A 12131-nucleotide genomic window follows, 5' to 3' on the forward strand; every position below is an offset into this window, starting at 1 on the left:
TCGGAGGTGAGGCATGGGTTCTTGTAAGCCCTCAAGGCTCCTGGGCTCCTTATTCAGAGAGGTCCCCTCCCTCCTAGACCTCAAAGGGAGAGGCAACATTTGTCAAACCACAAAACAATATTTCCTATTCCCAGGAAAATGAGAACCTCCTGGCCATACTGTGATCCCTGGACAAGTTTTCTGTTTTCTGCAAAATGAAAATAATAATAGTAGCAACTTCATCTGGTAGCTGTAAATTTAGATGACAGAATGCATGTAAAGCATGGAGCACGCTGGGTAGATAATAAATATCAGGTAAAATGTTGCTATTCACCTACATTCGCATAAGTAAGGTTTTTCAATAACCTCTGTAGAATGAAGATCTGCTTCAACCTGTGCTTCTGTCCCAGGCGACTCCTGCTGCAGCTGGAATCCCCCCTCAACGAAAGCCTGCCCTCCTCTGCTGATACACCAATCACCAGTCTCCGCATTCTGGCTACATAAAGAGTTAATGCCAACCTTTCAAAGCCTTGCTGTCTCCAGGTTATTCTGCAGATTGATGCTCCTTGTCTTTTATTCATGTCTGACTCCCCTCTACACACAGACACATACCAACTACTTAAAAAAGAAAAAGCAGGCTTTCAGAAGACAGAAAAATTAATGTAATCCCTGTTCTGTTCTCATGATTACAGATACAGAGAAATACACTAGAGCAAATGTTTAAGCCCATTAAAATTAAATAATGCCTTGCCCATGTCTCTGTATTACCTAGTACACGGGGGTCTGTGTCTAATGATAAAAGTTGCCCACACTTTCACAGTTCAAGTCCTAGGATAGCAATCACCTTGTTAAGTGCCCAGCATCGCCTGTGCATTCATTTATCTCCTAGAAAATAAATCCTTAGCAATTGTCACTTAAACCTGATTGGGATGGGGAAATGAAAGGGATCCAGGATATAAACAGGCCGGTGAGCTTCAGTGCGATTCTATGGAACACACAGAATCATTAGCAAACGTGAATGTGACTAACGGAATATTGCATCAAAAGCTGTTCAGGAAAGGGTTCACTTTGCCCTGTTCATCTGTGGGAACGCCATTCACACTTCTCTTTCCTCACACCTCTCCTCCTCAATTGCCCATGTCAGTACTTGATTTGTTTTCCCTCTAAGACATAGACACAAGGCAGGCATCGTTCATTCTCCCCAGCTTCTTTTGGGTCCCTGTGATGTACCCAGAACTGTGCCAACTTCTGGAGACACAGAGATGTAGACGCCAGGGTCCTGCCTTACTGGGACTCAAGAGGAATGTGCTGTGAAACGTGGGAAGGGCTGTCATGGAGAGAGAGAGGAGGTCGGGGGCCACAGAGAAGGAAGAGTGCTGTTAACTCGGGGTCTCTGGGAAAGCATGACAGAGAACACATTTCAGAAGAGCTTTTAGGGCTCAGGAGTTTATCAGGAGAGAAGGGGCCCTGTGCATGGAGGAAAGAGGAGAGATTTGAAGGAGAGAAAGTGCTACTGTTTGCATAGAATGGCAAGCCCAACATTAATTCAAAAGGAAAATGATTTGTTGAATTTTTCCACAAGTAACAGAAACCCAGACTTAATTAATTAACAATCTGTAGATTCTAGATGTTTCCAGGGTTCATTCCGTGGCTTGGTTATGTCATCAGATGCTGCAGCTCTGAGCATCCTTCTCTTCTACCACCCTCAGAGCACTGGCCTTCTGCCCTGGTGCGTGTCACCTCATGATGGTGGCTGTCACAGTTGCAGACATCACTTAGTTATCTAGTGCCTTCAAAAAGGAAGGAAGAGGCAGGCGCCAAAGGAATTTTTTTACCAGAAAGTAAACACTTTCCAGAACCATGCCCCCCAGCTGACTTCCTCTTATGTCTGAAAATAGGTTATGTGCCGAACCCCATTTATAAGGGAGGTGGGAAAAGTGAGTAACATCTCCATGACTGGATTGGATCAAACTTGATTCACCCCTGAGGAAGGACACACAGTTGGGTCCGTAACTAATACTGATGAAATTTTTTATTACTAATGTTTGAGACATGCAAAACAGCATGAAGAATAATAACTCTTACCCAGCTTAAAAAATAATTCATTGTCAACATAGTTAAACCCCCCTGATTGGACCCTCCAAGATTCTCTCCCCTCCCTTTTTTCTACCCAGGAGAAACTTCTGTCCTGATTTTGGAGGTTTCTCATTTCTTTCTCTCTCTCTCTCTCTCTCTCTCTCTCTCTCTCTCTCTCTCTCTCTCTCTCTCTCTCTCTCTTTCTCTCTCTCTAGATGATACATAGATAGATAGATAGATAGATAGATAGATAGATAGATAGATAGATAGATAGATGATAGATAGATAGCTGATAGATCCTGTTCAATTTATAGATCTGGTACATGTACTGAAGCTTCATTTAGATATCATACTGCAAATACTCATTTGCAAATTGCTTTCTTCTGATCAATATTATGTTTGTGGAATTAATCCATATCGATTCGTGATGCTCTTGCTCATTCCTTTTCACTGCTATGTGGGATCCCATTACAGATATAACACAATTTATTGCTGCTCTGGACATTGGGAAGTTTCCAGTTTTACAATTATAAACAATACTTCTATGATTATTTTTTATGTCTCCTGACACGTGTATTTCTGTGTGTATATATATACATAGGCATATGCATATATGTATGTATATACATATACATATGTATATATGTTTATATATGTATATAACTGTAAATATACGTGTGTGTGTGTGTATATATATATATATATATATATATATATATATATGAATTCATCTAGGGTATATATCTAGAATAATAATTTTTAGTAATAATATAGGTATAATTTCAACTTTATCGGATGTTGCCAATTTTTTTCCAAAGTGATTGTACCAATTTTCATTTCCAAGAGCAATGGACAAGGGGTCCCATTATTCCACATCCTACCCAGAGCTTGATACTGTCAGATGTTTCGGTTTTTGCCAATCTCATGGTGTAAAACAGCATCTAATTTTAGTTTTAATTTGCATCTCCCTTATTAACAACGAGGTTAAGCATCTTTTTCTATGTGTTGGCAATTGATGTTCCCATTCCAGTTATGTCTGAACCATTTTGTCCATTTTTGCTAACCTGTTTGACTCTTTCTCTTTGAATTAAAGAAGTTCTTTATGCATTCTGGATATTCATACTTTATTTCTTCCTGGCTGTGGGTTATCTTTTCATGTTCTTAAAGGTATCTTTTGATGAATAAAAACTTTTTCATTTTAACACAAATTGAATTTTTCGATTTTTACTATGGTTTGTGAGATTGGAACATTATGAAATCCTTTCTCCGTCAAGTTCCTACAGATGTTCTGTATTTTCTTGTAAAAGTTTTTAGATTTTCATATTTCAGTCTTTCTACAATTAGGGTTTTAACCACATTATGCCAGGAATAGCACTGTATTTTTCTCCATATTAATAACCAATTGTCAATAAATAAAAAACACATTAAGTGAATAGCGCCATTTTCCCACTGAGCTGCAGTGCCAGCCAGCTATGCTTGGAGCAGGTCTGGGCACAGGCTTTGGGTCTCCTTGCCAGGTGCCTGTGCCAATGCCACACTGTCCTTACTTTAACCTCACAGTCTGTTTCGAGAGCTGGCAGGGACAGTCCCCACCTTGCTCTTCCCCTTCGGAGTTGTTTGTTAGCATAGCATCAATGTGGCGGCACCGCTATTCTCACTCATCTTTCCCGCCAGTCTACACGACATTGGCTGCTTGCTTTACTAGTGAACCCACTTAAAGCCTCTCTCACCTTCTAATTTGCACATTCAGCAAAGGGTGGGATGTTTTGTACTTCTCCTCACAGAAAGACTCACTTTCTGTTTGAAGCTCATCTGAAAACAGATGTGCCATTCACAGACTGCATTCAGAAGACAATTTCAGTGTCATCATTGACCTCGCCTGGAAGGGGAAATAGTCTGCTGAACTGCCACCTGCCCCCAGTAAAGTAGAAGTTGCCCAGGGAAAGCCACAGTACACACAGCGTCAGGAAATGTCAGACGTCAGAGCAATAGCCAGCAGGGACGGGGGTTGCAGCAGCATGGCCCAGCTTCCTCCTCCTCCCATCAGGGGCTTCCCCAAGCCCCACCTTCTCCCTCCCTACCCACCGCACCCACTTTCTTCTTTTACCTAATAGGGCAAGAGAGAACTTGCCATTCTACCTCTTCCAGGCCTGCCCTGGCTTCATGAACTCTCACAATCTAATACAATGTTCAGATTTTCTCATTCTAAGCGCCTACCACTAAATCTGTTCAATTCTCCTACAGAGCTCCTAATTTCTGTTTATGCTTTTCTAACTGCTCTTTTACATGCATTTATATTTATAAGCATCTTCAAAAATGTTTTAGGGGAAGGTAAAATCTCAATATATGTCCCATTTACAGACAAGGAGCTGCACCTCAGGGCGATAAGGCAATGTGTCCAAGACGCTGTGGGTGTGTGTGGGGCTGGACGGCGCAATCCTAATCCCCCACCAATGCCCTTAGGTCTCCCTCCTCTCGCCTGGGCCTTCTGGCTCAGGGAACTAAAATCCAGTGGCCGATGTGGCTGACAAGGCCTTACCATGATGCTCTTTTTGCTAAGGGCTGTCCAGGAAACCACAGAGAAAGCAGAACTTGGCTTCAAGGAACGTGCTACTCAGGGGTGTGTGTGTGTGTGTGTGTGTGTGTGTGTGTGTGTGTGGTATATACTCCCTTTAATAATTAAGCGTGCATCTGAAACTCTACAGGAATGGTGACCCCCTCATGTCAATTCCTTTTTAATTCCTAAACCCTCAGCGTTCTATCTAAGGCACTGGGTTTTGAAAGCTGCTCAGAAAAGGAGGAAAAATCTTGACACCAACTTCAAAGCTCTACTCGCCCAGCAGGAATCATCCCTTTGCTGTCAGCACAGAGACCTGGCCTGATGGGTTCAGAGGCCCTGTCCAGAATGCAGGAAAAATGAATTGCCACAAATTGCGAGTGTGTGAGCACAGGTGAGGAGAGCCCAGGACAGGCTCGCTCAAAGAGCTCAGGAGCTGCCTGTCCAAGGACAAGCAGGTCAAGCCTGACTGGGACACAGTCAGGCCACCAAGGCCTGGGTGGCCCTCCCCACTCACATGGGCAGGTGCCCAGGAGTTCCTTCTCACAGGTGCATGCATATGCCTCTGACCCATCGGCTCTCAGACTTGAGCAGCTGCCAGAATGCGGTGCAGGGCTTGTTAAAGCAGATTGTGGCCCCAGCTCAGAGTCACTGGTTCAAGCAGGTGGGGCCCGGGAATTTGAATCCCTACCATGTTCCCAGAAAAGTGATTCAGCTGGAGCATGAACCATCCATGAGAATGGTGGCTCCAGTCAATTCAATTAAACCTGGTAAGACTCTCAAATACCATATGGCTGCCAGGCACTGTGGGGACAGATAAATAAATAAGACAGCGTCTATCCATCCAGGGACCTGAGAGCCAAACACCTTTCCTGCCTCCTGCCAAGATGCTTCTTATGCTTTTGAGATAAGGTCGTGTTTCCAGCACAATCACTCAGAAAGCTTGAAAATATACAGCCTGCTAGGCACCTCCTAGAAAATGCAGGATTCGTAGTAGGCTCTGATGGTATCTGGAATTTTCAACAAGCCCCCCAGAATGCCTAGAGTCATGAACATTTAAGACAGACTTGACTGAAGGCCTGGTTTTCCAGTAAGCTCAGAATTTCTGCTACAAGAGAGGTCGCAGGGTAACCCATGAGTGCTCCTGTAACACGGGGCGGCCTGCGGGGTCTCTAGTCCTACTCCCCACATAAGAATGCAGGACATGGTGAGGCCAAAAATGAACAGCCATGGAGCCATAGATAGGGGAGTCATACCACTATATTCTCGCTGGCAGCTGGGTTGGAGACACAGGAAGCAGGAGCCACACTATCTGCAAACTGCCATCCACTTCTCTCTGCCAACCAACCTCACTTGCTAACTGCAATCCGCTCTTGCTGGCTCAGCCACCATCTTCTTGCTAGCCCCCATTTTCTGCTAGCGTAGCCACGGCAGTTATATTAGTGGCCAATGGCTCACTGGTTACAGCTGACGGCCAACTAGCCACAGCTGATGGCCATGCAATCACAGTTGATGGCCATTTGCTACCTGAGCCAGCACCTTTCCACGTAAGGCCGAGAGCCTGGGAACTGCACTCCTGGCTCTGTCCCCACAGCTCCCACTTCCGTTATGTATTATCTGGCACAAATTATTCCAAATTAAGCTGGTTCTTTCCCATGAAGCATCCTGAATAAAGTGCTCTGGAATCACAAGGGAGGAGATTATAAAAAAGCAGTGAAACCAAGGAAAGGTACATTTTATTTAGCCTGGACAGGAGGCATGAGATGCTGAGAAGTGTCCGGAGGTAATCTGGTAGATTGCAAAATGGCCGCAATACTTTGTAGCTCCACCCCAAAAGAAGTGGAATCTATTCCAGGGGTGGAAAACCCCTGGTCTCTGAGCTGGCCTATGACCTGCTTTGATCAACAGAAAGTGGCAGAAGGGACTCTAGGAAAGTTCCAATCCTGTGCTTCACACAGGCCTGACAGGTTCCCTTCATGCTGTACTTGGAACCCTGCTGTCATCCTGAGAACAAGGCCAGCCAGTGGGCTGGAAGATGAGGGACCACATGAAGAAGCCCTAGTCAAAAGCCACTCTAATCCTGATAAACCAATAAGCACCAGCCATAGACCACAAATGCCTGAGCAAAGTGGGCCAGACTGGAACTGCCCTGCTGAGCCCAGTTCAAACTACCTGCAGAATTATGTGCTAAAGGGATGGCTGCTATTTTAAACTGCGATATTTTGGGGTGGTTTGTTACATAGCAAAAGTTAACTGAGACAGAAGGGAGGCCAGAAAGTGTCAGGGGGACCCCGAAACCCAGTTCCATCACTGGAGCATTTTGCTTAGTCCAGATCTAAGTATTGGGCGCCTGCTGTGTGATGAGGCTGCCTTCGGGCCACCCCCCCCGCCCCACCCTCAAATTCAGAGGTTTCCATTGAGTAGTGAACAGGAAGATCAGATCTTTCTAACATCTCAGCCTTGCTCATTCATGGTCCCATTGCCTTGGACTCAGTCCTCAGTTCAGTTTAGATGGGATGCAGCTGCCATTTCATCACTTGTCTCTATTGCCATCTAAGAAGGCAAAGCAGCTCAGTTCCCTGTACACACACATCAAACAAGTGTCCTGCAATGTCTTGTGGATAACTGAACCCTGAAGAACTCTCTTCAGTGGGCTAATTCTTAGCAAATGTGGTAGCTGAGAAGCAGGGGGTAAGGTGATGGAGAACAGCAAGCAAGGGACCAGGGTTCTGGAAACCAGTCCTGCCTGTTCCCACTGGGAATTGGGATAGGCACTCCACTTCCCTGGACTCCAGGTCTTCTGTGGTTGGAGTCGATCACCAACAAGTTTCTATGGATCTGGAGAACGGGGCATGAAGCTCAGCTATGAGATCTGGGCCGCAGTTCTGGGAACTGGCGCTGTGGGTGTGCAACCCGCACAGCCACACAGAGCCCAGGCCCAGAAGAGCCCCACAACTAGTATAATGCTCAACTGCTGTCATCTTGAAATTCTTTTTTATTCTCTCTCTCTTTTTAAGTTTTTATTGGGGAATATTGGGGAACAGTATGTTTTTTTCAGGACCCATTAGCTCCAAGTTAAGTCATAGTCCTTCAATCTAGTCGTGGAGGGCGCAGCTCAGCTCCAAGTCCAGTCGCCATTTTCAATCTAGTTGCAGGGGACACAGCCCACCATCCCAAGCGGGAATTGAACCGGTAACCTTGTTGTTGAAAGCTCACGCTCTAACCAACTGAGCCATCTGGCCGCCCCTCCAGAAGCTCAGCAGCAGCTCATTGTCTTCAGTCTAGTTGTGGAGGGTGCAGCTCACTGGCCCATGTGGAAATCGAACCAGCAACCCTGCTCTTAAGAGCTTGCGATCTAACCAACGGGGCCATCCGGTCACCCATCTTGAAATTCTTAATAATTGTATCTTTGAACTTGGGTTTTGTAAGCAAACTCCAAAGGGCCAATGAGCAGAGATCTACACAGTTCCTTGATGCCATATTCACATAATGCTCATGGTTCCCCATGAGCACAGACTGTCCGTTAACCAAAAGTGTGGGGACGTTAGCACGACTCATGTCTATGACTGAGTAATAGGGGCAGTGACAGCCCTGAGAGGTTATGCTTTCTGTTCAAACCAGAACTTGCTTCAAATACAGAAAGAAGGCAGTGAGTGCTAAGAAACATGAATGATGAGTTGAACGTGTATCCTCCCTCCCAAAACGCATGTGCTGCAATCCTGACCCTCAGAATGGGACCCTATTTGGAAATAGGGTCTTTGTAGATGTAAGTAGTTAACATGAGGTCATACTAGGGTAGGGTCGGCCCTACTCCAGTATAACTGGTATCTTTATATAAAGGGGACATTTGGGCACCGACATGCACACAGGAAGAGAGCCATGTGAAGATTGTAGCGATGCTGTCAAAAGCCAAGCCACTATCAGAAGCAGGAGAGAGATTTGGGAGGCCCTTCCCTAGAGCCTTCAGAGGGGGGTGGCACTGCCAGCACCTTGACCTCACACCTCTAACCTCCAGAACTGTGAGACGATACGTGTCTGTTGTTCAAGCCACTTGGTTTGTGGTACTTTGTTACGGCAGCCCCAGCAGAGCAAACCAGAGCCCTAGCTTATCCTTTCTTCTTCACATTATTTCCCTTCGTGAGTCAACCACTAATGCTGAAAGTGATGACACAGAAGGAAAGATAGGCAGCTCATAATTCCTTTTCCTTTCCGTCCTTCCTTACTCATCAGTAGGCCAAAGGTAGAGAGTATGGTACAACGGACATGTGTCAAGAAGTGCAATTTTAAAATAGCTGAGTTTGGTTTGCACAGCATTTCTACTGTTCTGGTCGGAACAAAATATATATGCAGATATCAGCTACAAAATAGGAATTATGTAATTTTGGTGATTAGATGAGTTAAATCCCTCTTATATTTGCATTTAAAAGAGGCATTGTACACTATAAAGATGAACAGTGAAATTCATGTTGATAATTAAAAGTTTAATTTTAACTTACTTAGAACAACATTAAGAGCATATATAAAACACCATGACAAGTTGAAAAAGAGACCATGAAAGAAAGGAAAAAACCTTTTTATTTTACTACCTTTAATGGCACTCTTTTCTTGCTTTAAAAAATAAAAAGAAAAGAAATCTGCATTTTCATTTCGCACTGGGCCTGCAAATTACATAGCTGGCCCAGTTTTAGAATCACCCAAGCACTGCAGGAAATGATATTTCTACTCAGGTGCTCTGAACTTTTGGCTTTTCCCCAACTCCAAAATCTGGATATCCCTGATATCATTTCTTATAACTATTTACATGTATATAGCAAACGCAAATGTTTACATAATCGCAGTGCTCAGGGGTATGAAATGTCACCTCATTCATATCTCCATAACTGATACAAACTTAGTTCTTGAGATTTGATTTACCACTGATGGCGGAGAAAAATTGCCGAGGTAAGGAAACTCAGTGTCTCGGAGGTTTGAACTCAGCCAATTCAGTATACTCTCCCTGCAAACTACACACACACACACACACACACACACACACACCCTCCCCAGGGAGAGATTAAAACCTGGGAAGAAATTCCCAGCCTGCCGTCACTAGCGTTCACCTATGCTGACTTGTAGAAACATAAAATTCCCTGTTAGTCTTTGTCTCCAGTCTTCATTCCTCCAGAGACGTAGCTGAAGTGTTGGAGGCCCGCCCTGCCCTCCAGTCTACACAGCTCCTTCTGCGTCTTCGTGCTCACTGCGAAGCCCTTCAGGGCCCAGGAGCCTCCGTCAGCCTCTTCTCACTTCTCCTGCGGCTGCTGGGTGCTGGGGACTCAGGGGTTTGACTCATGTCATAGCCTAGACCAGAGGAACAGCAAACATGCCCAGGGACCAAATCTGGCCCCCTGCCTATTTTTATAAATTAACTTTTGTTGGGACACAGTCAGACCCATTCATTTACACTTTGTCCATTGCTGCTTTCACTCTACAATGGCAGAGTTAAGTAGTTGTGACAGAGAATGTATGGTCCACAAGCAAAAAGACTTATCTGATTCTTTGCAGAAAGTTTGCCAACCCCTGGCAGAGACACACTGGCTGTTACTTCTACCTACTGTTATTTCAGTGCAGTAGATGTTCTTTTCTTCTTTGGCAAGTTTCCTGCCCCCTGAGGAAGCAAGGCTTATGTCTTCTCTGCTTTGTAGAACCCCCAAACATACCTAGAGTTTCCATCCACCCCTCTAGGAAGGCAGGGCATTCATCCATGTCCCAAGATGAAGGTCTATCTTGTCTTAACCTTGATGACATTCTCTCTGCTTTCCCCTACCACCAGTAAGCCATCAGATCACGTGCCCTCTCTGTTCAAGAAAACTGATTGTACGTCCTCATGCGTTGGCCATGTGTATTCGTTAGCTATTGCTGTATAACAAATGATCCTGTACTTAACAGCTCAGCCAAACAAACACTTATGATTTCGCAGTTTCTATGGGTCAGCAACCTGGGCATGGCTAACTTGGTGTCTCTGCCTCACAGTCTCTCCCAAGACTACAATCACACTGCTGTCAGCCGGGCTGCAGTCATCTCAAGGCTCAACTGGGGGAGGATCTGCTTCCAAGCTCCCTCAGGTGGATGTGACAGGCCTCAAAGACCACTTCCAAGGCCACACACATGGCCTCTCCACAGGGCAGCCTCACGGCACAGCAGCTGGCTTCCCACAGAGCATGCAATCCAGGAGAGAGAGTGAGAGACAGTTCCCAGAATGAAAGCCACAATCTTTCTCTATTATGTGCTTGGAGTGACATCACATCACTTCTGCCATATTCTATTCTATTTGATCTATGTGCCAGATTCCTTTGAAGGATGTGGCCTTAAAACCACCACATCCCTCTAAGGCTTTTGACAAACTCTGCCTTCAAAATACCTTTCGTCAAAAATAAAACCAAAAAACAAAACTCTTGCAGGAGAAAACCTGGCTATCAGACAATTGCGTCCACTACGATCTCTGAAATTGCATTCACAAAGTTGTTTGAAAACCATTCAGTGATGTCTTATCACGCCCCTGTATCCCACTCCTCCCCGGGTGGCAATGAAAACTTTGTGACAAAAACAAAACAAGAACCAGAAAGAAAAATCTAATTTCATCGTACCATATTTACTTGACAAGGCATTTTGGGTGTCTGAAATCTAGTTGTTCAAGCAAAGAAATCAAATAGATAAGATGAACCAAGTGAATAGGGATTGCCAAAACATGTGCCATAAATACTCCATGGTTCTGAGCACATGACTATTTGAGTAAATATTTAGAGCCACATAAACATCTTAGCAAGTCTTTCAGGAACAGAATTGGAAGACATTAGCTGAATAAAACCAAAGTCACTGCACAAATGGAGTCCATTCTACGGAGTCCATAGACATATATATTTTCTTCTCTCTGGCTATTCCAGGTTCCTTACTCAATCCCACGTCAGCAAAAGTATCACCCTGTCCACTCTGAAATCTCAGCCTTGATGAAGACTAAAGTTAAGTGGTCTTCTATCATCAGGATTAAAAACATTGTTCACAATAAGAATAAGTAATTAAAAATAACAGCTACTGTTTCTTCTGTACCTATTGTCACTTAACTTGGTTAGGCACTTTACATACATTATCTCATTTAATTCTGATCCTCACAACTACGTTGCCAGAGAAGTATTATCTTTATTTTCCAGATAAGATGACCAGCTTAGAGAAATTACTTTGTTTTTCCACAGATCATACAGCTCTAAAACGGGGAAGCCAGAATTCAAACCCATATCTGTCTGAATCCTGAGTCCATTCTCTCTACAATATTACCACTCAAGGAATAAAGCTGATACACAAATCTTACTGAAGCGTCAGCTATCTATAAAGATTTGGGGGGAAATATAATTTCTGTGTTAAAATAAACATGAATATATTATGCATAGGAAAAATTAATATGTATTGTTAAGATCAGATAAATGCATGCTTTTGGTCTGTAGGATTGGACCACACATTGAAATCTCTGGAGAGATGGGTTTCCTCT

The sequence above is a fragment of the Rhinolophus sinicus genome, chromosome 1 (assembly GCF_057876585.1).
Source record: "Rhinolophus sinicus isolate RSI-liver-muscle chromosome 1, RSI-T2T, whole genome shotgun sequence".
Lineage (NCBI taxonomy): Eukaryota > Metazoa > Chordata > Mammalia > Chiroptera > Rhinolophidae > Rhinolophus > Rhinolophus sinicus.